This window comes from Apus apus, chromosome 8, assembly GCF_020740795.1.
Source record: "Apus apus isolate bApuApu2 chromosome 8, bApuApu2.pri.cur, whole genome shotgun sequence".
Lineage (NCBI taxonomy): Eukaryota > Metazoa > Chordata > Aves > Apodiformes > Apodidae > Apus > Apus apus.
In genome coordinates, this window is record NC_067289.1 from 26,853,132 (window position 1) to 26,879,908 (window position 26,777).

A 26,777-nucleotide genomic window follows, 5' to 3' on the forward strand; every position below is an offset into this window, starting at 1 on the left:
GAGCCCCGCGTCGCCGCGGGGCGGGCGCTCCGCCATGGCGTCCCGCCGCGGCGGCACGTCATCGTCCTTGGGCCGCGGCGGGGCCGCCGCCTGCCCCCGCAGCCTGCGCGGGGCTGCGGCAGCCTCCTGTGCGGGGCACGGCCTTGGCCGGGGCGCCAGGCGTTGCTCCCGTGTCGCCCAGGCCTGCGGGCAGGAGGGGGCAGCCCGAAGCCAGCTGCAGCGCCGGTGCCGCGGGTGCCCGTGGCAGGCAGCCCAGCCCGCAGCCGCTGCGAGCAGTCCTTGACACCGCAGCGAAATGGCAGCTGGGCATGGGGTTGCCAAGAGGGTAGTCTCGGGCGGGCTGCAGGCAGCTGTCAGGCTCTGAGGCGCAGCTGTTGGCACATGCACCATCGGGGCTGGTGTGGGGCGGTCACGGCAGGGAGCTCGGGGCTGCAGGACGGGCCCGGTCACTGCTGTCACTTGAAGGCTGACACAGTCGTGCCTCTGTTAGGATCGCGGAGCTGGTTCTGCTGGCATCGCCTGGCACCTCAGAGCAGCCTATGTCAGCAGGTAAGATGAGGAGATAAACCCATACTTCGATATTTTCGTTATGGCTCAGCTCCAGTCCCTGAAGAAACTTAAGCAGTAGCCTTTCAGGAATATAGGGAGGGTGTCAGTAACTTTTCTGTGTTACTCTTTAACACCCTTGCAAGAGTGACAAGTATTAAGACTATTACAGGTCCTTTGTTATTCACTAGGCTATCTACTAGTAAAAACTGAGTGATTAAAGATGACAAATAGCAAAGGGTACAAGAAGCACTGACTGAAGAGATCAGTTAGTCCAAAGCATCACCCACTGGTTGAGGTTGGCAGGGTCCTCTGGGGTCCGTCTGGGCCAACACCCTGCTCAGGCAGGGTCACCCACAGCCAGTTGCCCAGGACCATGTCCAGGTGGCTTCTCAAAACCTCCAAGGACAGAGACTTCACCTCCTCCCCGGGCAACCTGTGCCGGTGCTCGGTCACCCTCTCAGTGAAAAAAGTGTCTCCTGACGTTCAGAGGGAACCTCCTGTGTGTCAGTTTGTGCCTCTGGGCCTGTCACTGGGCACTGCTGGAAAGACCCTGGCTCCACCTTCTGTATGTCCTCCCTGCAGGTATTTGTACAGGTGGATGAGATCCCCCTGAGCCTTCTGATCTGCAGGCTGAACAGTCCCAGCTCTCTCTACCTCTCCTCATGGGAGAGCTGCTTTCTGGTGCCTTCATCATCCTTGTGGCCCTTTGCTGCACTCTGTCCGTGTCTCTCTTGTCTTGGGGTGCTCCAGGTGTGGCCTCAGCAGTGCTGAGCAGAGCAGAGGGATGCCCTCCCTCGACCTGCTGGCCACGCTTTGCCTCATGCAGCCCGGGGCACCATTCAGCCTTTGCAGCAAGAGCATGTTGCTTCCTTTGTTCAGTTTGGTGTTTACCAGGCCCCCAGGACCTTTGCTGCAATCCCTTTTCTTCCTCAAGAGAGTGACCTCTACCTACTTTTTCACCAGAATAAATGAGGAAAGTCTGTTAGGAAGGGCTTTCCTTTCTAGCCTGAAATGGCAAGTGGGTTTTGTCATGAAAGGAGATAAAAAATAAACACTGAAACTGTGCTGGGCACTGAAATGTGAACTGATTAACGAACATTCCACTTCCAAATTTTTCAATATGGGAAATTATGATTGAGCTGAGACATTTTTTGTAGAACAGTTTTAAAATCTAATTGCTTGCTTTAAAAAATACCAAAATCAGGAAGGTGCTTCTTCCACAACAACATCAACAAAGTTTTCACAGCCTACCAGTAATGCATAAAAATCACGTGCATAAAAATGCATGAGTAATAATTACAGGCAATGCTGGTAATGTTGTATGTGAGTAGGGATTATTAGTATTTTCTGATATGCAACCCTTTTTCAGGTATCCATGGCTTTAGCAAGCTTTCTCTGTGGTGATGTTGGGCATGGCTGGTGTCTGTCTCAGATGAAAGTTTTGAGAAATTTTTAGCCAGCACATTTCAGCTGTGTCTAGCTTGTTGCTTTGCCAAGTTTTTGAGAGAAAACAATAGAATAGCCTGTGCTGATGGTTGCCCTCCCCCACCCCGCCCCTCCCACCCCCCCGCGCCCCCCGGCTCCTTTGTATTATGTTAGAGTGGAGCAAAAGAGCACCATTCCTTCTGGTTTCCGTGTCAAAAACAAAGAGACCATCAAAACAACAACAAAAAAAAATAGGTTTGTCAGTGTTAAGCTTGAAAGTGTGTCAGAGAAATGCTCCCCTCCCCCCTGTGTGCACACCTGCTTGCACGTGCTTGTTAGAAAATGTTTCAGATGTTCATGGTCGAACAGTCTGTAAATTCTATAGTTCACATATGTGACTGGATTGCACACACACTCCTCCCCTGTGCTGGCTGGTTACACTCCTTTCCCCACAGCCTGGAGGAGAAAGTCGCAGGAAGAACCTGAGAAATAACCAGGTATCACATTGGCTTCCAGACCAAAAGGAAGAAAAGCTCGTGTAACAGGAGCACAGGAGGAAAAAAAAAAAAAAAAAGAGAGAGGAATGCTTAGGATAAGCTTTCATGATGTAAGGGCAAAGATGGGAAAGCATCTAATCCTAGGACAAGCTGAGGGGTTAAAAACCAAAACAAAACAGCTTAGGCTCAATTTTGGTGGAAGAGTATAACTTTAGGATAAATATATGAGGATAGGAAATAGGCAGGGAAACTGTGATACTTGATAAAAATCCAGTAAGGAAGAAGAAGGAATAGATTTTTCTGGGTAAAGAAAGAGGCAGCATTCAGAAAGCACAAAGTGCTGCATAGCAGCTCATCAGGTGAAAACTGGTGCACTGAATGAGGTGCAACTCCTATGGAAATGAGCCTGTAATCATGCAGTTTAAAAATTACATCACAATGACTGTCACAGAACTCAAATACCACTGCGCATTATGGAACTTCCTAATTTTAATGTCTGAGTAATAGTGTTATTTTAATAGGAGCTTGTAAATAACTTAATTAAAAGACATTTAAAACCACTAAGTACTAAGAAATACCTTTGAAACACGGTTACGATTTAAATGGCAGTAACAGAAATTGCTAACCCTCAAGCTGGACTGTGCTAAGTGTAAACTTCTAAAGTATTTAATAAGCCATTTACACTTAACATAAATAATAATTTTGCAAATGTGCACAGTGAGTCCAACCATTAAGTTAATAAAACATTTTAGGGAAAGTTTCAGTATAAAACATTTCTGCTTCTGCAAAATCTGGAGAAGAAAAGAAAAAAAAGCACTAGAATTCAGTTTTTACAACACTGCAACTGAAATGGCAGCCTGATTAGGAAAGAGAATTCCACAGTGTGAATAGAGGGATATATAAAAATAATACAGCCTGATTTAAGACTGTACTGAGAATTTTATTTGATTTTTGTACCACTGTCTCTGTCTTGCCCTGTCATTACATTCCCTGATGACAGAAGCTGTTCTGGGTCATGCCCTCTGCTTTTTGAAGCCCTTCTTACCTTGACCTTACTGTGAAGGCAGAGTGGACGTTTATTATGTGAGTACTTAGAATAGTCTGCATAGAATTTTAAAACTTGGCTTGATTTTTTCCCAGTGCTAGGCTTTCAGTGTAAGGTAATTTATTTAAATATAATGTAATTTATTCCAATAGGGCTGAAAAGGCTTTGGTGTTTCTATTTGAATAATCAAAATATTATGCGGTGCCTCCAGCCTATTTCAACCTTTCACATTCTCCTTTCCTAATGGGTATTCTCTTTGCCTGTCCCAGGTCCAGTTACAGTTTTGGCCTCAGTTCCTTAAATAAAACAACAACCCCCTTGTTGCATAGATGTGATAGTCTTCTGAAAGGCTAGGCTCTGTCTTGTAAACTCTGCGTTTGCCTGGTGTGTGCTGCTTATCAGTGAGCACACGTTCAGCTGACTAGGGAACTCTGGCATTTTCTTTACTTAGCATGATAAAATGAGTGCTCTTCCAAGCAGTGAAGCAAGTTGGTCTGGGTTTCTTTTGATTTATATAATCTTTTGGTCACAGAATCACAGAATTGTCAGAGTTGTAAGGGACCTCTAGAGATTATCTAGTCCAACTCCCCTGCTAAAGCAGGATTGCCCACAGCACATCACCCAGGGCTGCATCCAGGGGGTCCCAAGTATCTCCAGAGAAGGAGACTCCACAACCCCCCTGGGCAGCCTGTCCCAGTGCTCTGTCATCCTCACAGGAAAGAAGTTTTTCCTCATATTTAAATGGAACTTCCTCTGTTCCAGCTTGTGCCCATTGCACCTTATTCTGTCACTGGGAACTAATGAACAGAGTCTGGCTCCATCCTCCCTGCACCCACCCTTTAGATACTTACAGGCATTAATAAGGTCTCCTCTCTGCCTTCTTTTCTCCAGGCTAAGGAGTCCCAGCTCTCTCAGCCTTTCCTCATCAGGATGATGCTCCGATCCCCACATCATCTTTGTTGCCCTCCCCTGGACTCTCTCCAGCAGTTTCCTGTCTCTCTTAAACTGGGGAGCCCAGAACTGGGCCCCGTTCTCCAGATGAGCCCTCGCCAGAGCAGAGTCGAGGGCGAGAATGACCTGGGAGCAGAAAGCAGGTGTTTGTCACCAGTGCCACTCCTCATTTGCCATTACGCTAAGGGCAGGCAATGCAATTACTTATTTGTGTCCCTTTTTTTCTCTCTTTAATAGTTGACTGAAAACAGTAATTGTGTCTTTTGGTCTGTATATTTTCAGGGGTGTCTCAGTCATGTATGCAAGCTGTAAGTGCTACTGCCTCAGTAGGTCTCAATCAGTCTTACAGTTTCGTACTTGCATGGGAGTGCTGATCGGAGTCTTAAACTCTCCCAAAAAGAAGATTTTTAGTACCTCATCTTAGCATGCATTGCATTCTTTACAACAGGAAGCAGTAAAACCCTTAATACCTGAAACAAACTAATGAGCAGATGATAAAATTCCTGGAAGTGCAAAATTCTTACGATGTAGAGATTCTAGCAGGGATTTGGGTAGAAGCGGGGGTCATACTTCCACCAAATTACTCAGACTTGCAATAATGCTGTAGTTCTGTGCTAGAGTTGTGCTGAATTTCAAGCTAGTACTTGCTCCTGTTTAGGCCATGTAATTAACTTCAGTCTCATGTGAAAATAATAATAGTAAAAAATAATCAGGATTATATACTGGGAATTACATTTTCTGATTAATATTATAGGAATCCAATTGCTACCTTTTAGAAAACCTTAGTTTCATTATGTTCAGATGCTTCAACCCCTTTCATAGTTAAAGAAGCATAATAGCATCAAGAATAGAATTGAATCATTGGAAGGGACAGACAGTGATCAGGTAGTCCAACTGCCTGACCACTTCAGGGCTGACCCAATGTTGAAGCTTGTTCTCAAGGGCATGGTCCAAACGTGTCTTGAATGCTGTCAGGCTGGGGGGCATTGACCACCTCTCCAGGAAGCCTGTGCTAGTGTTTGGCCACTCTCTTGGTAAAGAAAAGTTTCCTAATGTGAAGTCTGAACCTCCCCTGACAGACAGCTTTGAACCATTCCCAGGCATGCTGTCCCTGGATCTTGGCATCTCCCTCTCCGCATCTCCCTCTCCACATCTCCTCCTCAGGAAGCTGTAGAGAGCAAGGGGGTTGCCCCTCAGCCTCTTTATCTCCGAACTAGAAAAACACAGAGTCCTTTTCTAGGTGCAGAATGTTACTAGAAAAGTGATACATTAACAATAATTCTCAGCAATTATAGTTGTAAAAAACCTATATAAGCATTCATTCCACATCTCTGAGCAGCTCACTGTTACCACATCTGTTTTTACTGAATAACATTATAGAGCTCATGTAGATTCAACAAGAAGATAGTTTGCAGTTTACGCTAGCATAAGGCAACAGCAGTGTTGTTTTGAAGGTCATTTTAGTTGACCTCAAAGGAGTTGTTTCAGCATGACACCATCAGTTCAGGCGACACTGGTCTTTCTTACGCATCTTTCTCAGGACTGCACAGAACATCAGCAAACCAAATCTGTGGTGTAGCAGCTTCCACCTCTGACCTCACTGACAAGGTCTTGTACTCATCAGAGCAGAATTATGTGAGCCTAGAGGGACACATTCCTGGTTTCTTGTCCTAGGTGTGCCAGTGTGCTCGAGGTGCTAATTAGTAAGGTCTTCAAGTGGAGTTTTATCTTGGGATGTTCAGGTTTGCTCAAGGAAAAGCTCATTAGTCCAGCTTACAAGTTGGTAATCAGAAGTCTCTGTTATCAAACCAATTGCAGTGCAAAATGGTCCATAGATATTAAACCCCATCTCCTTGCTAAAATTGTTATACACTGAAGGACAGAGGTGTTGTTAAGGTGCTGAAAAATACTTAGGCTAGATATAAACAGAAATGTAGCTGGTGAACAGTTACAGGAGTGCTAACTGTGTCAGCCTGACTTGCTCACTCTGCTTGACATGTGTTGTAGTGCTGTAAATTCCACCTAAGAGATGAGTGATTGTTTTTCTGTTGAAAGTCTGCAGAAAACAACTTCTTGCTGTGTCGTATTTACAGCACCCATGGTGGCTGTGCTGGGAACATTTGCTATCCCAGGTGTCTCATTCCAAGTAAAATATCCTCACATTAAAAAGTTAATCCTTAAGTTTACTCTCCATCATAGTTACAATAGTTATCAAATGTGGCTACCTTGCAGTATATGCAGTATGAAGTGGGTTTCATAAAAATTATTTGGGGCTACATCAGAAAGCTGGGCATAATTAGTTTGACAATGCTGTCTTTTATTAATTGGTCCCTGTATATCAGGCATGGCTCAATGATTTTCTAGCTGTGTAGTTCACACAGACTGTAGCATTAATTATCCTGTGCAAACATTGAAACAACACCTCATGCTTTTCTCACTGTACAGTCTGGTTATTTTTTCATTGTCTTTTATCAGGATTTTCATCAATGTTTCCCCACAGCTTCCAGATTGTTCACAATGCAGATGCAGCAGTTCTGTTCACTGGGCTGGGCAACAGCAATCACGTTACCCATGCCCTGCATTCTTTACATTAGTTGTTCATAGGAAGACAAATTTAATTATAGCTAGTACTGATTGGGGATGGATGGACACTTGGTTGTTTGTTTTAAAAGCCACAACTGACATAATAAGAAGGCCTAAGCTCCATTTGCTTCTTTCTGATCCTTTTGCTAGGGACTGTTTATATTTTGATGCAGCCTATTGCCTATGAAGGACAGTTTGTTACATCAGTTTAAACTGACATAGCTGTTGTGGCTGGCACTTAGGATCTGAAGCAGATGGGTTTGAGTGGGTTTTGATCCTTAGAGTTTTTCAGTACTATTTATGTGGCCATATTTTTATTTTCCGTAAATCTGTAAAACACTTAGAAGCCTTGCAGTGCTTCTGACTATCACATCCTGTGAAGTGAACTCCACTAGTTAACATAAACATTTTGTCAGTGCTAAGTAGAGGCTACAGATCTTCCCCATTCTGTGTTCCACAGTATCTTCTGGAGAAGCCCTGCTTAAAGTGTTGGTTTCAGTGTTTCAGGAAAGGTTTAAGGCATCTTGTTTTGTTTTGTTTTGTTTTGTTTTTGTTATTTGAGGTGTCTTATATATTTTTCTAACAATTATAATTTACAAGGGATTAATATTGTAGATCACAGACTGCTACAAAGTTTCTGGACTTTATTGCTGTGTTCTCTGCTACAAGAGGCATAAAATTTTTTTTAGGTAGGAATTCTTAGCCATCATTTTTCATCTTAATGAGTTTTTTTATAGCTTTTATAAAAGCTATAGTACAAGTACAGAGTTATTAGTGACATGATTCTTGCTTAAAAAATGAAAACAAACAAAAAACATCCCACTTGTATATAAGTAAAAAAAAATGTTTATTTGAATGTTTAATGGGTACCATGGTCCAGCTGGGAGATCATAGGATTGAGCCTGTGGTTATTAAGCACTTAACACTGATATGGCTTATGTTCAGGAGGCCCATTTGGATAAAGCACGCTATCACTTATGTGAATATATGTTGTGAGGAAATGTGTTTCATTTAGGAAAAGGCACAGCAGAGAGTAAACCTCTCTTTAGGAAGCCAGTAACAATTAGGAAAAACATAGTACAAAATATTTTGGTTCCATTGTCTCTTTCAGCCTTGGCACATTTAATGTCCATAGCTTCACTTAAACTAATGTGCTTTTTCCTTCTAGCATTTTAGGTATATTTAGAGCCACTGGTAGGCATCAAATATTACATGGAAATTTTGAATGAGGCCCTTTTGTGATTAGTTGTGTTAGAGAGGGGACAGTTTTACTCTGGAGTAATAGAAATGAAGGAGAGAGTGCTGCATTTTCCTAATGATTACTGTTTACACACTGGTTTTCTGTTCAGTTTTGCATTGCTTCCTAACTGAACTTGGAGAGTTAAGACAGATAAAAGCTGAGCATTGGCCCAGATAGGAAGTGACAAAAGATTAAGAAGTGAGATAGCAGCAGGAGTAGCAATTTGGAATATCTATAATATGAGACAAGATTGGGAGATATCAGATAATCAGTAGGAGAGCTCTTAGGCACTGCAGAGTCATACTGAGGAATGTGGTCATTAAACTATAAAGATGATAAACGGAGATGGACAGGACCAGAAGCTACAGATCAGGCTTCTTTAAATTTTTATCCTAGCTTTTAAAAAGCTGCTCATATTAAACAACACTGATAGGGAAATCTGTATAATGCTTGTCTTGTAACTGCTCATTGCATCTTTCAGAGACCTCAGTTCCCAAACATGCCTTTGGAGCTAGTCATGGTGGGTACGAGGAGAGGGTTAGTGCTGGTTGCAGTGTAACAGCTGTGGAATTCCACTTACTTAAATATTACATCTGTAATAGTGAAACATGACCATGGACAATAGAGGAGATAAGAAACAGAATTTGTAGGTTGAGGTCTTACTAGACCAGCTGGTTTAGTAGGAGAAAGTAGACAAGCTTTTGGACACATGAGCCCTTCTTTAGTCTCGAATAAAACTGTGGACTCAATAGCCTTGCTGGTTTTATGGCATATCATACCATGTACCTCCCCATTAATATCTCTGTTCCATAGGCAACAAATTGCCTGTTTCTCTTCCCTGATATTGTCTCCTCTTTTATCCCCTTAATAAATTCTCTTTCAGAGACGGTCTAACTGATGTGCTCCTAGCTAAGCTCTGAGCAATTGCTTTCTAGTTGTATTTAGCTCAGCTAATTTTATTTAGGTCTGCCACATCTATTTTGGACCTGATGAAGGCCTCTGAGTGTTCAAAAGCTTGTCTGTTTTTTTGTTTTTACAGCTATAGCAACTGGTTTAATGCAGCATAATACCTCTGTCTGTAAATCTAATGATTCATTTTTGAGGGATGAGAAAATGAATTAATTAAAACTTAAAAACTGGACTCAGCACACTGTTAACAGCAGAGACAGGAGCTTTAGTAATCTGAGTATGATTACATTTTACCTTTATCTTCAAGTACTGGTTACCATATGAGGAAGCAGTTAAGAAATGCTGATAGTCATAATCCCTAGTATAGGTATGTTTTACTCTGACCATTGTGGAGGCAAAAATGTTTCCAAGGTCATGTAACATTTGTAACAGATCTTGATATCAGTTTCTGGTTTAAGTGCATTTCTCTGCACTTAAACAGTGCAGAGAACAGTGACCCTGCTCTGGCGGGGGGGTTGGACTAGATGATCTTTCGAGGTCCCTTCCAACCCCTATGATTCTATGATTCTCACTCTTTTCTTGTCTCCTTAGGCATATTTATTGATCTTTGGCTGTACTCTGGTGAGCTTAGCAGGGCAGAAACTTTTGTTTGTTGCCTTCTAGTGTGCAGTCTTCTGAAATATGCTGTGATATGGCAGGAGTAATTAGTGCAACTTCAGCAGCGTTGCTTACCCTTCTTTGCAACTACAAAGTTATTGACCATCCCAGCTTTTCTAAAGCTAAGTGCTGTTTATTCAGTCACTCCATTTATAGGAGTGAACCTCCTGTAAAACAGCACAGTTATCCCAGCCAACCAGGCAGGCCCTCAGTACTTGTATAGATACCACTTCCTGGCACCACTAGGTGACCTTGCTTTGGCTCTCGCATAGATTATGAATAAACTGGACAAGCAAACCTGCATGCTTATGAGAGGGCCACCACTGAGGTTGTTTCCAGCCCTTCTTTGCTGCCAGACCTCCAGTATCAGGTCAAACCAGTAAAATGATGATTCCAGTCCTCTTGTGGTGAATCTTTAAAGACTGTAAGTAATGCATATTTTGAGTGTTGTTCTTCCTGTCTGCTTTCCCCAACTTTCTGTTGGGACTCCACTGCAGTGCTTCTAGTTCTTTGAAAATACATTTCACATGGCTGAGTTTGCTACAAATATATTGAGTGAAAAACACTTAAGGATATGTTCTTTATAACATCGAACCAGAAGTATTTTTTAAATATTTTGTGCCTTCTCAGCATCTTTTATATTGCTACTCTGCAGCCTTTGAATTACCCAGGATTTAGGACATTCCAACAGGAATATTTTTATTCCTGGTTTAAAGTTTGTTCCAGTTATGATTATAGAGAGACATAAATGTCACTCTACCTTTTGCCCTCACAGTACCAGCTGAAACCATCTATTTAGAATTCTCAGAGTTCCTTTTCAGCAAAGACAGAGAACGTACAGCAGATAATAGTTTATGTAGGCTGTGGCCTAGCTCCCTGACTTCTTTTATAATGGAATGGAAATGAGTAGCCAATCCAAAACAGTGATGGAGCTCAGCTGAACTGAATGGGCCTGAGACTCCCTTGGTTGCTGGGCTTGCGGTGGAGTAGAAACCAATTTCTCTGCATCTATATAGTGAGTGGAAATGCAGAAAAAGCTGTAAAGGAAAGGGAAATGGTTGAGAGAAAGAAGAACATGAGGTAGGCCTGGGAAAAGGAGAGGATTTTTGGAAGCTGAGGAGAGACTGGAGAGGGCATAGCATAAAAGAGACTAAGTGAAATTGAAAAAGAAGAAAGGCTGAAAATAATTTCAGTTTTAAAAAAGTTTTCATACTTGGAAAAGTCCTGTAAGAGTAAAAATTATGTTTCTGTTCCTACCCTGTATGTGAGCACCACTCAGCTGCTCGCTTGCTCCCCCCAGTTGGGGTGGGGGAGAGAATCAGAAGGGTAACAGTGAGAAAACTTGTGAGTTGAGATAATGACAGATGAGTAGACAAAGCAAAACAAGGAACTTGCTCCCTGCTTCCCGTCAGCAGGCAGCTGTTCAGCCATCTCCAGGAAAGCCATCACACCTAACGGGATGTGGGAAGACAAACACTGCACTGCGAACATTTCTCCCCTCCTTCTTTTTCCCTCAGCACTATATGCTAAGCTTGACATAATGTGGTGCAGAATATCCCTTTGGTCATTTGGGGTCAGCTGTCCTGGCTGTGTCCCTTCCCAACCTCCTGTGCACCCCCAGCCTCCTCACCTGTGGGGTTCCACGTAAACATCAGAAAAAACTTCTTTACTGTGAGGGTGACAGAGCCCTGGGACAGGCTGCCCAGAGAGGTTGTGGAGTCTCCTTCTCTGGAGACATTCCAAACCCGCCTGGACATGTTCCTGTGTGATGTGCTCTAGGTGATCCTGCCTGGCAGAGGGGTTGGACTAGATGATCTTTCCAGGTCCCTTCCAACCCCTAAGATTCTGTGATTCTGTGATTTCTGTGAAAAAGGCCTTGGTTCTGTGCAAGCACTGCTTAGCAGTAACAAAAACATAACTGCACTATCAACTCTGGTTTAAGCACAAATCCAAAACTAGCCCCACGCTAGCTACTGTGAAGAAAATTAAATATATCCCAGCCAAAACCAGCAGAGTTTCTGCCAGAGTTCTTGGTGATGAGATGTCAGTGATATAGTGAAGAGAGAATTGGGGACTTTGGCTGGGGTACTGAGATGGAGTTTAAAAAGACTTCCATGCTGAGGGTAAGAGAATAGGGAAGCTAAAGAACTGTATGGGAGAGAAGTTTGAAGACAGACTGGAGTGCTTTGTTAGGTAGGAACATTTAGCAATATCTCATGAAACCATTGACCACAAAGACTTGTGGAAATTCAGAGGGGAACTCACCAGGCTTTGTTATAGCAAGATCTCCATAGGAAACCTGTGGATTATGATAGAGTGAGATACAGTCAGCAGTTTCCCTGGGGCTGGCGTACAGATACTAATGCTGCAGGATACTTTCCATTCCACTTTGCTTCAATTAGATCTTTTCTGCTCCATCTTTCCTTAACAGAGGTACTATGTTCACTTTCCAATAAATGAATGGTATTAACTGGAATAATTCCTGGTGGGTCTGTATGCAGCCTCTGTGTCATTGTCTTACATTGTGCTTGCATTTACTATGCTGATTAAAAAAATCAATACTTAGATAACATTACCTTTCTTGTTACTAATGGCTGAAATAGCAACAAACAAGTATGGATCTTATCTGGCTGTAAATAATTTTGAAAAAATGTGAAAATTCTGCTTAAAGTTTCAGAAGTGTTCATTTTTCCAGCCAAGCTATGGGTCTGAAAACAAACGCACAGACCTTGTCACTTTTGAAATTGTACTTTTACCAAGGATGGAATCTTTCCTTTTTTGTTGTGGTGTTGCCTGCAGGACAGTAAGACATCAGGAAGTAAGTGCTTTCAAGCCCCTCTATTTACCCATGCAGTATAAAATGTACCCCGTAGGGAAGGGGAATTCCTGTCCATCAGTGTAGAAGAGGAGGAGATCCAGATCTGGAAAATACATTTAACCACTCCAGAACTTCCTCAGCCAGAGGACGAGAGAGCTTTGCTTTGAGAGCTTTAGAAGCTGACTCTTTAATCCATGTGTCTTGGTTTTGGTGTACAAAGTTTACAGATTTCATTTGCTATGTTCAGATTGTATGCCTTGTCAAAGTTCCATTCATTTGATGCTGGGCCTGTACAGTCAGTGTCTCCTCATAAATTTAATAAGCAAAGATTTGAGTGTAACTATACTTAAGAGTAGAGGGGGAAAGCACTGTTAATGAAGATTAATTCTGTTTGGAGTCCTTCTTTCTATGTTGCTGTGTGAAGTTTTTGTCAAAAAAAAATATTTTTTTGTTTGCTTTGTGTTGAAGAGCATTCAGTTGTTCTTGCTTTTATTTTAAATATTGACTACTGTAAATTGTTTATTGTGCAAGACTTGGCTAGAGTATCTGATACAACTTAAAGATGTAAAGTACTGCACAGAGGAGGAACTGTGCTAGAAGCACTGCTGTTGTTTATTTTCTGTCTTGTTTTTTTTCTGCCTACTATATAGATTTGGAAAAAAAATGTAGCTCTTGAAGCAACATATTCCCCAGCCTTCTCTTCATGGTTAACAGAGTTATTTAAGTTGCATGTGCTATATTCAGACTGGCGAGTAGAAAGACACAGGAGACCACCTTAATCTTTGAGGGGTTTCACACGAGACAGACAAGGTGAGCCCTTTGGCCGCGGTGGGCTCGGGGATGGCTCAGCCTGCGGTGGGAGCGGCGGGCGGGGGTCCTGGCGCGGGCCGCGGCCTGCAGGGGTGTGGGGCAGGCTCTGCCGCCAGCAGCTCTGACTCCCCACCCTTCCTCCTGACTTCAAGGGCCGGTTCCCGCTGAGCACCCAGCGGGCAGCGCAGCCGGAGCTGCCGGAGGGAGCTGCTGGGGCGGGGGGCGCGGCTCTGGGGACACAGGCTGCCGAGCCAGCGGTGGCTCCGCGAGGAGAGCAACGCGAGGTGCCGGGTCGGCGGAGGGGGTTGTTTGGGGGGTTGGTTGTTGGGGTTCTTGAGGGGAGAAGGGGGTGAGCGTGCAGTTGTTTCAGGGGGAGTGTGCTTTAAATAAAACAAAAGTGCAGTGTTGGTGAGTGCCAGGCTTGTTGCCACCAACGCTGGCACTCGTGCGTGACCCCCCGCGGCCGCGGTGCCGGGGCCCGCACGGGCCCCCGGAGCCTCCTCGCAGGCCGGGCCGCCCGGCCGGCAGCGGGGGCAGCGACCCCCGCACGGCGCCCGGCACTGCCCGCCCGCACCCGCCGTGGCCGCCGAGCAGGCTGGGCGGGAGCCCGCCCGCCCCGCGCTCTCCCCGCGCCGGGCCGGGCCCGCGGGGCTGCCCGCCCGCAGGCGGCAGCGCTGGTGCAGGACGTCTCGTCCTTGAAGCGATGGGCGCGCGGGGACGTGACCCGGGACAAAGCGCTGCACACCCCGCACCAGCCGCGCGTCCTGAGGGCAGCGCGGGGCGTGCGGGGCGGGGCGGGCAGCGCGGGGCGGGCAGCGCGGGGCGGGCAGCGCGGGGCGGCAGCCGAGAGGGAAGTGCGGGAGCACAGCTGCCCGCAGAGCCCGGACCGGGAGCAGCGGCAGCCCCGCAGAACGGCGGGTGCACCCGCAGAAGGGTTGTTTGGTTGTTTGCCATCTATGTGCGGACAGCGAAGGACAGGAGAAAATGTCGAGATGCTGCATTACAAAGCTATTCGCTGACATCTGAGACGTTTTAGCAACGGCAGTGCTGCTTTGATGAAAAAAAAAACACAAACAACAACAGAGAAAAACAAACCACCAGCAGCAAAAATCCACTTGCTTTATCAGGAACTGGAGGAGGGCAAACATGTTTGCCCTTGTAGCACCTTGACATCATTGCTGTGTAATAGGGTGGAACCTTCTAACATTGAAAAGAGAGAGAGCCATTTTTGCTCTGAAAAAGGAAGCAACAAAATACAGTTTGTGGGCTTTACATATTTTGTCAATACACTTTATGGTGCTTCTCTCGTAGTGCGCAGAAAGCTCATATAGCTATATTGTTATATATCTGTAAGGCTGATTTTGAGGTGAAAACCACTTCAGTTTCTTTGAGTCTTTGTAATATGTATAGTAAGCAGAAGAATTGCACAGTAGCATGGCTTCACATGTATGTGTTAATATCACAGAATAATAATGTGCCACGATCTTATTTCTTTGAGCCGGATTTCCTAGTGAATGTAGAATTTTGAAGGTGATGAAATATTGAAAAAACTGTTATCATTGTGTTATGCTTTTTTTTTTTTTTCAATGGTAAATAGCAGAATATGTAGCTCCTCCTAACACATACAAGATATAAGCATGTGCCCTCATTTGGCTTACAAATTCTGCTAAATTTCCTGATCCTGAACTTTGGTGAGCAGACATGTTTTTGTGGCCACTGAATATGTGTGTGTGTGCATGTGAGTGTATGGACAGGGAACTGGAGATGGATGTGGTGAGAGTTCCCAAGACCAACCGGAAGGATCCGCTTGAGGTGGCCATGGGTGTTTGTTTTTACCACTGCTTTGTTTATGATGGGCTAAGGGGAATAATTCTGATCCAGAGAGATCAACCGTGCTCTCAGGTTAGCATATGATTTTTCAGGAGGATCAGAGTTCTAATTCATTCCATAAATTCCCTTCCCCGTCCGAGCTACTGACACAAGTGCTGCTAAGCGGCATTCTGTTACAACTCAGTGTGTGCGCTTGCAGCACCTCCGTGTGGTACGTGCTGTCTACCAGCATATGAGACATTACAACTTAGTGATTTCATGGCCCACAGAATTCTCCTCTCCAAGGTCTGGGACACCACTGTGTTGTTACCTGTTCACCCAGTTTCGATTCCATTTTATTTGTCATTCTGTTCCTTAAGGACACTGGAATAGAGAACGCTTACAAATTTTGAATGCTGTGTTGGTAACATAAATTCACAAAATCAATGTCATGTATCTCAAAAAGTCCAGTTCATTATTCCAACACTCCCAGGCAAAATCAGCTTCATTCATTCTGCTGCCTTCTTCCTCCACTAATCAGCTGCACACACAGTTCATATGTGTGTATACAACAATGGAACATTTTTTTAAATTAAACTGTAGCACACTGACAATGGGCAGCCTCTTCGTTGCCAATGGTCATGCCCCAGTCTTCTTTCAAAGTTCTTTTCTTACAATATTTTTTTTTCTGTTGTACAGAATTGTTTGTATTTCAACTAACTGTATCCAAGATACTTTGTTCTCATTTTATAATTTTCTGCTTGTGGATTGTGGTCTCTCTTTACAAACAACAACAATGGCAACAGCAACAGCGTCTAGTAAGTAATGAATAATTTTATACCGAATAATACATGGTCTGAGTAATTTCCTTAAATTTATTTTGTTCCCATTATAATGTAAAATCTGTACTGTTTCACTTATTTACTTTTCTTGTACATTTGGTACATAGTTTGTCCTTGGATTTTGAAACCACCATGATTTTCCAGTAGTTTATGAATGAAAGACCTTAGAAAACCAAGCCAAATGAGCTGCAAAAGTTAGTCATTTCTTTCTGTGTTGAAAAGAGTAGTACAATACAGAACTGGCTTCTCAAAACCCTTTGGGATGTAGGCAAAAGCAAATTATGATTTTTTTGAAAAGGATTCTGTACAAGATAGTAGTTCAGAAGTAAATTTTTAATGAATGCAGTGTTGGTGGGTGCCAGCCTGCAGAGCTCTTTTGCAGCCTGAGATCTCCTTTTACTCTCTCTCCCTCCCCTTTCAGGGCTGTAATTGTCATCTGGATAGTTTTGGAAGAGCAAATTGAGTTGCTTGTCTGTGTCTATGTGATATGATCTAAGTAAACACTTGAGCCTGTAGTGAATATCTTGGTTATGAGTAGAATTTCTGAAGGAAGAGCAACAACAGCAGGAAGCATACTGCAAGTTATTGAAAACTTGTGTGTTAAGCATGTCAAACGTTTTTTGCCAAATGTTGTGTTGCCATAGTGTTGTCCCAAAAGTGGGGTCTATCACCTGTTGCACAACAACCCAAAACTGAGGCAGGGTAGAGAGACTTGCTTTGATACCCAGTTCTGTGCAGGAAAGGGAGCGGGGTGGTATTCCACAAAGCAAGCTCAGCTTCCCAAAGCACAAGGGCTACTTTTATCCACAGAAACTTGTAATATGAATTATATTCTATCACTGGTATATGTGATTGGCTGATTAGTTCTTTGCTTTCATTTAAAGTGACAGTGCTTACGATATCACTAGGCATGCTCCAAGAGTAGTTGGATCCGGTCTTGGCCTCTGACTGTAAAGAAAAGGTCAGGCCCTCAGTCCTGTCACAGAGTTGGTTTATTGCAGCTCGAGCTGGTGCCTCTGCAGAAGGACCCTCCCCATAGTCTACCTGTGCCTTTTAGGGCCTCACAGTCTGACCACGTGTCAGCCCAATTACTCCGACAAGTTTTGGTCAATCTGTCTTACCAAAGTGTAAAGTCATTTTGAGTAATTACCTCATTGTCTACATCTTGTTTCAATACTATTCCAGGTGACAAAGTAGAAGTTTTAATCACAGGAATCCAGCTACAGTTTAATTAGGATAACGGCTCTAGCTACTCATGCTGAGTCGTTTATGTCAGGTGGTTTTCAGTTTGCCCAAGTCTTTAACATTTATGCCATGAATTCCAAAATTCCTTTAATCAATCTTTTAATCTCAATAGTCCTTGAGGGATTTTTCTACTGGAGATTTTCTCTTGGGCATGTCCTACCTGTGGTCTTCCTCAGCCCCACCCCGCAGCACGATCCCAGAGGCAGGTGAGAGATCCAGGTGCTGCTCCCCCAGCCCTTAATTCCAGCTGGTATTTGGCCCTGCCCCTTTCCCAGGGGATTGTGGGAAGGGGAGTGGGTGGGCCCTGGGGTATATGAGCCATATGTAGTTGACTGACTGTGGAGTTTTCTTTAAACTGAAATGGATTGAAACCTCTGGCCCCCTGAAAGCTAAGTTGAGGGATGGGTGCTGGGGAGGGCTCCAGGTATGAAGGAGCAAGATGGGAAATTGCAGGGAGGGACTTTAAAGGTAGAATAGGGAAAGGCCTGTCTGGGAAGCATCCCCTTTGGGCAGGAAGAGGGAGTGAATTACACTTTAGCATGACACCAGCATGTGCCAGGCAGGGCAGCTCTAGCCTGTGTGTGTGTCATTGTGTAGTTTGTGTGGTCTGTTGTCTTCTGTATCTTGGACCCTCCTTGGGTCCCCATCTCCTCTTTGTGCTCCAGGAGCTTGGTGCTCACCTTGTGCCCCATCTTTAGGCCTTGAACATCCGTGCTCATCATCACAGCGCTGATTGGGCGCTGCTTTTCTTGCGCCAGAGCTCAAAAGCACAGCTTGTTCTGCTGACTCGGATGTTTCCGCTCAGTCCTCTTATTGCTGGTGTTGTCAGCACCACCCTGGAGGCTTCTCTTTCACAGGAAGCCCTTTTTCTGGGTATTCTTCCCTGTGTTCTTGCATTCTTAGGTCTTAGCAAGGCTTTTTGTATATCTGTCTGTTTTGATTTTTATTGATTTCTTGTCACAGATCATGACTCTTGACTCTTGACTCTTTCTCTGGGGCTGCCTTATAGCCTCCTTACTGCCAAAATCAGAAATGGAGTGACTATAGGAATATTGAGATCAAAATATTAATTAAATGGATATCAGTTTGAATTGTATACATGTTAAAGATTTGGGCAAACTGACAACTACTTGACCCAAGTTACTTAACTCGTGACTTGACTTAGCATAAGTAGCTGAAGTGTTAAGGCCTTAGGCTGCAACTCTAATGAATTTTTAGCTGAACTCCTGTGATGAACCTTAGTTAGACTTTCACTTTACCACCTGCAATAATATTGAAACAAGGTGTAGTCACCAAGGTAATTATTCAAGATCATCTTCTACAATGAGAAGATGTGATGACTGAGAATTTAAATTGGAGAAATGGGACAAAATGGGAATGTGGAAGAATCATCCAGCACAGAAACAACTGGAAGAGAACAATAAAAAATTGTCCAGACAAGAAGTGACTGATGGTGAATGGGGACCATCAGATAGCAGAGCATAGAACCAATCGGAATGGGATGATGTTGTCGTCGTGGGAGGTAATTGGATGAAGAGTTGCATGTACCAGCATGTGGTCAGACTATGAGCCTATAAAAGGCACAGGTACAGTCCAGGTGGGGTCCCTCTCTGGAGGCACCCAGCTCGTGCTGCAATAAACTGAGTCTGTGGCAGAACTGAGGGTGCGAGTTTCTCTTTACAGTCAGAGGTGCAGACTGCATCCAGCTGCACCTAAGCTCCTCCCTGAGAAGAAGTTGAGAAACCAAGGAGGTCTGGTCTGATCCTTATGACTTGACAGGAGGGACTTTCTGGACTCTTCAACACTCATCTCGTGCTTGTAGTCCCGTATGTCTTGCCACCTGGTGTCATCTGCATTGGAGGAGTAATTTTTCTTGCTGAGAGTTTCCTTGTGCTTGCATCACATTGTTTGTGTGTTGTGTCTCTGTGCTGTTGGGTTGGAGCTACTCTCTCTGGAGGCTGTAGCAGCTGTGGGGTTGGGAGGAGAATAGCAAGGAGAGCCTGTGGTTTGTGTTGCTGTGCTGTCTGTGCCTGTTGGGGCGCAGATGGAGCATTTGAAGTGAAGTAGCAGCCCTCAGCAGGGGAGGGCGGTTATTTTCGTAGTGTTTTTGAGAAGGGGTGGCTGGAGCCACCTGGGAGAGGCTGCTGGAGCCATAGCCAATCAGGTTGGGTGTCCAGGTTGTTAAGGCCTGAATGTGTGGGGCGTAATGTTAACTTGTTTTTTAGCTCCCTTGTAGGTACTTAGGATCTCGAAGATGTTCCTAAATGGGAATCTCTGGAATTGCATCTGGCTGATTGCTTGTTACTGCTTTTTCAGATGCAGGGAGAGGAGCCACGCAGCAGAGGGTGATGGAGGAGAGGAGCAGAGCGCGGTGAGGAGCTGGGTTGGTGCGTATTGAAGAGTCTGGGGGAGTTGTCCCCTGGGTTGTGAGGGAAGGTGTGACTGGTGCCTCTATCGACTGGCTCATGGTTTGGGTTTGTTTTGTAGGTGCAAAGCCCCGAGGGAAGCGGGAGATCTGCACGGGAGGTGACTCGAGCAAGGTCAGTGACAATAAGCAGGCTGAACTGGCAGTTGTTTTCCAGGTATTGTGTTGTCAGTGTGTGATGAGCATCCCTTGTTTGTGTTTTCCAGGCAGCACACAGGGCTGGATGTGGCAACCTGTGACCATCAGAGGCCAGACAGGTGAGCCACGAAGGTGAGAGTGGTAGATGGGAATAGCTGTGGGCAGACTGTGGGCTCAGGCAGTGTCTCAGCATGTGCTGTTTGCTTCAGTTTTGCAGCCTTGGAGCAGTGGAGCAGCATGCCAACGGGCCATCTGTGGAGATGACACAGGCGTCAGCCAGGTTGGTGTCTAGGAGCAAGTTACCTGTGGGAACTCAGTGAAGCATTTACCTCTTGGGTGTGTAGGTGCTGTGCAGGCTGCTGTTGGGGTTGGGTGGGTGTTTGGGGTGAGCCAGGATGGTAGCAAGGAGGGTCATGGGACTTGTCACAAGCACAGCAGTGATTTGGGTCTTTCGGTATCTTAAATGCTACAAGCAAGGATGGCCTCAGCATCCGATTCTGGAACCAGCAGGTGAGGAGAACACCATGGGGGTTCTGAGCAGGGGATGTTGAAGAGGTTGGCAGTGGCTGATGTGATGCCTATCAGTACTAATTGTGAGTTTGTTGTTGTTTTTGCAGATCACTATGAGGAGCCTGGCGATGGCAGGAACATCCCGGTGAGGACAGCTTGTTGAGGAGGAAGGCTGTGGAGCCCTGGCCATCTGAAAGCTAAGTGGAGGGTCTGGGAGGAGGGGACAAGGTTGGGGGTTGGAGGCGGGGGGTTTCAAAGTTGGTGTAGGGGAGAGGACTGGCAGGGCACAGTCAAGGGACGCGTTACTCTTCAGCACAATGTCAGCGTGTACAGGGCAGGGCAGCTCCAACCTGTGTCTGGCGTGTACTTCATGTTGTCTGTTTTCTGTGTCTTAGACTGTATGTTCTTTGGGTCTTGGTGCTTCCATAGCTCGGTGACCAGCAGGCACCTCGGTAGCCCTCCCAAGAGTTCAGAATGCATCACTTCACTGGCACAGAGCCTGTTGAGCCCTTCTCATCTCACAATTACAGCTTGATGCGTGCATCTCTTTGGCGTGTGTCACTTGCTGGCTGTTCCTGAGCGTTCATCTCTTGTGGTGGCCAGCCAGGTGCTGCCTGCAGCTCTGCTCTTGAGTCTGCAGTTTCCACAGAGTCATTTTCTGGGGTTTCATCCCCATGTCCTCACTGGTCTTGGGTCTTCAAGCATGGCTTCTCACACATCCCTTATTCTGGCTTTGATGGCAGCTTTCTCTTGTGTGTGGCTGCAATCTCCTCTCCTTGGCAGGTCTGCTTTAGAGCATCCGTGCCATCGTGGCACCGTAGGGCTTCTCTGCCAGCATCATCTTCCCTATGGGAATCTTTTACTGAGCAAGGACAAGACACTTATAGAAAGTTACAAAGGTCTTGTGAAAAAAAGATCCTGATCTTGTTGAAACAAGAAGATGGGGAAGCACGTGCTTTGCTTAAAATATGGCAGAATTGCCGCAGTTGCTGTAGCTGAGCGACGTCTGCTCGTGACAAAATCAACAATATGGAAACCAGACCTTCAGCATTTAGGCTGCCCACCTCCAACTGAAGACCTACGCACTGTGTGTGCTGTACCTTGAAATCAGAGTGAGAAATTCACTAACCAATCAGAGTAGAATAACCGTGAATATGTATTAGGTGGAGCAAACAAACCAAAAGCGTGTGAATGTGTAGAGTTTTGTGACTTCAGGGGGCAGCTTTGTGTCTAACCCCCTCTTGCCCTGTGTTTGCCTAAATGAATGAAATAAATGAAAATACCTTGGCTCTATATGTATTTTGGCATCTCGCATAGTAGGTGAATGACCCCACTTTTGGTATAACGAGGTATAACACTCGCGGCGTCCGTGTGTAGTCCTGGTCTGTGTGTGAGGGTTGGAGCTGCCCTGCCCAGGGATGCAGCAGTACTGATGACAGGGTAGCGTAGCTTTATGGGGGTGTGGAAGTAAGTTGTTTTGGACCAGTTCTGTTGGCAGAGACCATACGGTCCATTTCTGGGCCAACAGGTGTAGGCAGCTGCCACAGTTGTGTTCGCTTTTCTTTACGGTCCGGGGCTAGGATTGGATCCAGCCGCACCTAGACTCCTCTGAGAAGGAGTTTAGAAAGCAAGGGGGTCCAGTCTGAACCTCGTGACTGGTTGGGAGCAGCAGTTAGTGTGGAAGGGGAGCGGGTCAGATCTGGAAGGTGCCTTAGCTTGCACAGATGGGGCTCCCTAGCTGGCTTTTCTTCTTCTAGCTGTAGTGAGAAGGTATATGCAAAAGGCAGAGAGACCTCTGGCCTCACCAAGCTACCTGTGGCTGTGCAGGTGACTTGCTTTACAGGGTGTGTTTGTGTTGTTTCAGATGCAGAGCAACAAGCAGCAAGGCCAAGGGCACGGAATAGGGGAGCAGAGTGCTGGCTGAAGAAGGACAGGCATCCAGCGCCGGAGTATCGGCAGGACAGCTGGTGGTTCTGACAAGCCTGAACTTTTCTGGCTGGATTTTCTGGGTGCAAATCCAAGTGTGAAGTGAGATGTTATCAGCAGAGCAGCCTCTGGCAAGGTGAGTGATGGATGGGGTGCTGAAGCAGCAGGTTTGAGGTGCTGTGTTATGTAGAGGGACAAGCCAAAAGGCACAGAGGGAGCAGAGTGCTGGAAGGTGAGTTGGGCGACGGTGTTGGAGGGAAGAAGCAAGTGGTGGCTGTGTTGGCTGCCTTCTAGGTGTTGGGGTTTTTATTTTGGAGGCACAAGGCCAGGAGCAAAGCAGGACATCAGCACTGCGGGTGACTTGGGGGAGGTGAGCAGTGACTAGTGGGCTGAAGTAGCAGGAGTTTTTCAGGTGTCATGTTGTCAGTTGTTTTAGGAGCATCCTTTGGTTGTGTTCATAGGTGGTACACAAGCCCTCCTAGTCCCCTGGGGTCCCTGCCTGGATTGTTCAGGATGGCCTGGTGCTGTGCATTGCATTTCCAGAGACAAACAGCAGCTTGGCAGCTTGTGGTCAGGACTCTGGAGAGATTTGGGAAGGCCCCAGAGCACCTTCTGCATCCTCTCACAGTCAGCATGTGAGTGAAGTGATGCAGGATTCCCACCTCCGTGCCGGTCCCGCATGTCATCCTCTTCCCCTGTGGTTCCAGACTGTCAGCATAGGAGAGACTTGCTTCCCCTACAGGTCCAAGTATTTCCCAGTGCATGAGGGACCTGCCACAGAACCTGAGCTTTCCTATTGCATTGACTGAAGAGCTGCATAACACTTAGAGCCTGGTGTAGGTTGGCTTCTTCCTGCTAAGAAGCCATTTCTTCACAAAATGCTTTTCTTTGTCTAAGATGGAGACATACAAGTAGTGGTGACCAGATATGTGCTTGTGAATGGACTTGATGGAGAGTACCAAACTTCTCTTTCATTGCAGTCTGTAATGATTTTTTTGGCCTCCAAAGTTTTTTGTGCTGCTTCTCAAACACACTTTCCCAGCCTTTTTTTAAATGTAAGCAGACATTGAAAGAAAAACCAGCACTAAGAATATTGATGGAGAAAGAATTGTGCACAATTTCAGAACTTCACAGACTTGTTTATAAGACTTACTTATTTGAAAAAGTGACACACTTGTTGCTAATCAATTAATAACACATTATTTTTCACTTCATAATGGAGTCACAAGCTGCTGTTTTCAGACCCTGATCTCTGGGAGGCTCTTTGTAGAAAATCATGCATAGGAATAGGATCATCCTCTAGGAAAGCTGGAAACACTGTGGTTGATAAGTTGGATTTTTTTGTGGAGTAAAACCTGGCTGTGTTGGGCAAGCCTCTTGGAAACACCCCTGATTTCCTAGGAACTTGCTGGAGGAATCCCAAGGCAGACTGACCATGACACCTGAAGCAGATACCAGCCACAGGTGTGTTCAGATGCTGAACAAATATTTCTCATACTCCCTTTCAATTGTTGGAAACCTGCCAGAGTTAAATCCCATCTTTAATTTCTGGAGCTTTGCTGTTTTCCTTATTTTTCTGCCTAAGGTGCATGATCTGAGGTGTTAATTTGAACTTGGACTGGAAGATGCAGTTCAAATACTCATCTTTATGCAGAAAGCAACCAGGGAAGACATTCTCAAGTGTAAGTGTGGTAATTAGTAAGATTGTAATGATGAGAAAATTACAGTTTCTTCTGGAAGTCACTAGCAAGTTACAACCAAAGAAAGAAGTGGATGTCAGGATAAGGGACCCTATGACCATATGGCATTGGAAGACATGGATTAGGATTTCTCTCTGTGGTTTGGCTTGACAAAAGCAGTGAGGAAAAGACAGCTGAGGAGGTTCTGCTCCTCTGTCATGATAGAAGAGGAAAATGATAATGAAATGTAAAACTCTGAAGTAGCTCAGTGAGTTTCCATGTTCTGCTTATTATAGGGACAACTGAAATTCCCCATATAGATTCTGTGCTTTAAAAAGCAACAGTTCAGATGAACTAAACTGATCTCAGCTGATGCATTTCTTTACCAAGTGGGGTTCTATGGTCTCTTTGAGCAGTCTATCAGCTGAACTGCTGGGATTTTCCATTTATTCTTTTCTTTTAAAATTGATTTTACATGAGTAAGAGTGAGTTATGTGGAAAATCGACTCCAGGAAGCTTATCTCGGTGAAACCCAAGAAAAGGTAACATGCATAAATTAGGATGAACTATATCCCGAGATAAACTTTATTAATCAGGTTAAAAGAAGATACAGAGACCTGAGAGTATTTTAATGTTACATAAATAATTTTTTATTTATATAACAGCATTGCCTGACTTGGTTTGTTCCTCCATGCAGAAAAACTCATAGGTATGTAAAGCAAAAAGCTCTGGTCTTAAGAGGCAGTATGGGTTACTTTAATATATGCCAATTGGTGTGGGGAGAAACTCATTCTCTTGTAGTAAAAATATCTCCCTCTTAATGGACCTAGCAGACTTTATTTGTTTACAAAAGATTTGGTACCAAAAAATACATTAATAAAAGAGGCTAGAGAAACATATTGGAAATATTAGTCTGTACTGGCAAAGGATTCTTTTAACAATTTTAAATAAAGATTTTCCAGAATTTGGTGGGGGGGAGAAGAAGAAATTTACCTGGAAAACCATGCTGACTGCAAGAGGAAGAACACCAGTTGGTATCTGATTGTTTTTTTTTTACTGTTTTTTGTTACCTAACCAAACACTTTCACTTACTGGTTTTATCAAAGCTAAAAACAATTGTCAAAACATCCCCCACTAATTTGAAATTAATTCGTTGTCTAATCTAAAATACTCTAAAATAACCTCTGTCTCTGAGCAGGGCTTGGCCTGCTAAAGTCACAGCTCTGCTCTTGAGGGAATGAGTCCTCAGAGAAGAGCAGGGACAGGACTGATGTCATTCACAGCATTTTTCCCTGGCTGCCTGGAGCCTGATAGCTGGTTCCAGCTCTTCTACCTTCAGCAGGGATCAGTGGGAATCTCAGCAGGAGGTTTAAACACCCCCCTCTGTCTCCCAGCAAAGGTCTGCTGTTGTGTGTTCACATCTCCTTCACACTTTCCCTGCTCCTGCATTTTCTCCAAGATCTTTTCTCCTCCTCTTTTGAGGAAGATGCCAGAGTGACAGTAACAAAAGCTGGAACTTTTGGTAAAAATACATTCAGTATTTCTGCATGTCATGGACTTCTAGGCAGTGTTAGGTGCTTGCTACAGCTACAGCCATCTCCAGGTTTTCTCTTAACTTTCTGCAAGGGAGCTGTGCACAGTGGTAAATAGCATGATGCAAATCAGACTCACCATAAACTCCTGTGAGATGGGCAGTTGTTGTACAGAGCATCTTTGAAAGGGGAGCAAAAGCAAAGCTCAAGGGATGACATGATACCTCTCTAATGGTTTCCTGACTGATTTGCATGTATGCAGATTTATGCATTCTGTTTGTATGTACTTGTTTCCCAAAGCTCTGTATGATTAATTTATTTCATCCTGGTTTTGTAGTAGCTTGAAATTTATCCATGCACTGTTCAGGATCTGGTCCTATTGCCCTCAAAAGTGTTGAGGTTCCTCAATCACATTCAGCTGTTCCCCCTAAATGACTTCTTCAGGATCAGGTTGAAAGCACCTGAAGAACAGAAACAGTCTTTTCTTATGCTGTAATGACAGGTGCATTTTCACTTTGTCAGTTGAAAGGTAACTAGGTCCACAGATGAGGATCTGGAGGAATGGTTCAAGATGCAGCTTCTCCCAGCTCAGATGCATTACACAGACTTGCAGGCTGCTGCTGAGGTAAATCCTTTTCTTATTTTCTCCCCCTCAACAGCAGAGTTCAAAGCTCTTCTAATTGCAGGTGACCTTGGGTGGTTCTTCCTATAGAAATTAAGTGGAGAAATTAAAATGCAGTTTTCATGGCATTTTCACTGACACCTCTTGTGCCTGGAGGTCAAATGTTTTCACTTATTTATGGAACTTGGCATTGTTATCCTGAAGTAGAATTTGGTGGTGGTTGTTGTTGTTGTTATTATTTCTACTCCTACTGTTATTGTTATTTTCTTTTTCTCTGTTTTTCAAGTTAGCAGTTTAGATGCAGAGCAACACAAGCATGCTTGCTTTCTTTAGGAATTTATTTATTTCCAAATGTATTTATTTCCTTCTAAATCTTTCTTTCTTAATATCTTTATAAATTTCTTTATCTCTGAATTTCTTTCTTCCTTTCTCTCCACATGGCTTTCTCTCTACAAAGTATCTTTTCTTCCTGGCTGCATCTTTTCTTCCTTGCTTTCTTGCCCCCTTTCCTGCTTCAGCACCCCCGTTCCGTCTGTCTTGCCGCCCCCCCCCCCCCCCCGGCCCG

General features: G+C 44.7%; 2 long non-coding RNA genes across 5 annotated transcripts; both read left to right on the forward strand.

The window, feature by feature from the left end:
• The first annotated feature begins 65 nt into the window (after positions 1-65).
• On the forward strand, positions 66-20,223 carry LOC127387661 (uncharacterized). Of its 4 annotated transcripts, XR_007890182.1 has the most exons (6): positions 66-549; positions 13,325-13,484; positions 19,697-19,767; positions 19,868-19,920; positions 20,012-20,062; positions 20,153-20,223. It is a non-coding gene; the product is annotated as an uncharacterized LOC127387661 (long non-coding RNA). The 4 variants fall into 4 exon arrangements; XR_007890181.1 differs by lacking the exon at positions 13,325-13,484; XR_007890180.1 differs by lacking the exons at positions 66-549; positions 13,325-13,484 and having other exon boundaries at positions 19,504-19,767; positions 20,012-20,075.
• A 183-nt stretch (positions 20,224-20,406) lies between these two features.
• LOC127387659 (uncharacterized) lies at positions 20,407-26,443 on the forward strand. The gene is made up of 3 exons (XR_007890177.1): positions 20,407-20,453; positions 20,561-22,515; positions 22,841-26,443. It is a non-coding gene; the product is annotated as an uncharacterized LOC127387659 (long non-coding RNA).
• The last annotated feature ends 334 nt before the right edge of the window (positions 26,444-26,777 follow it).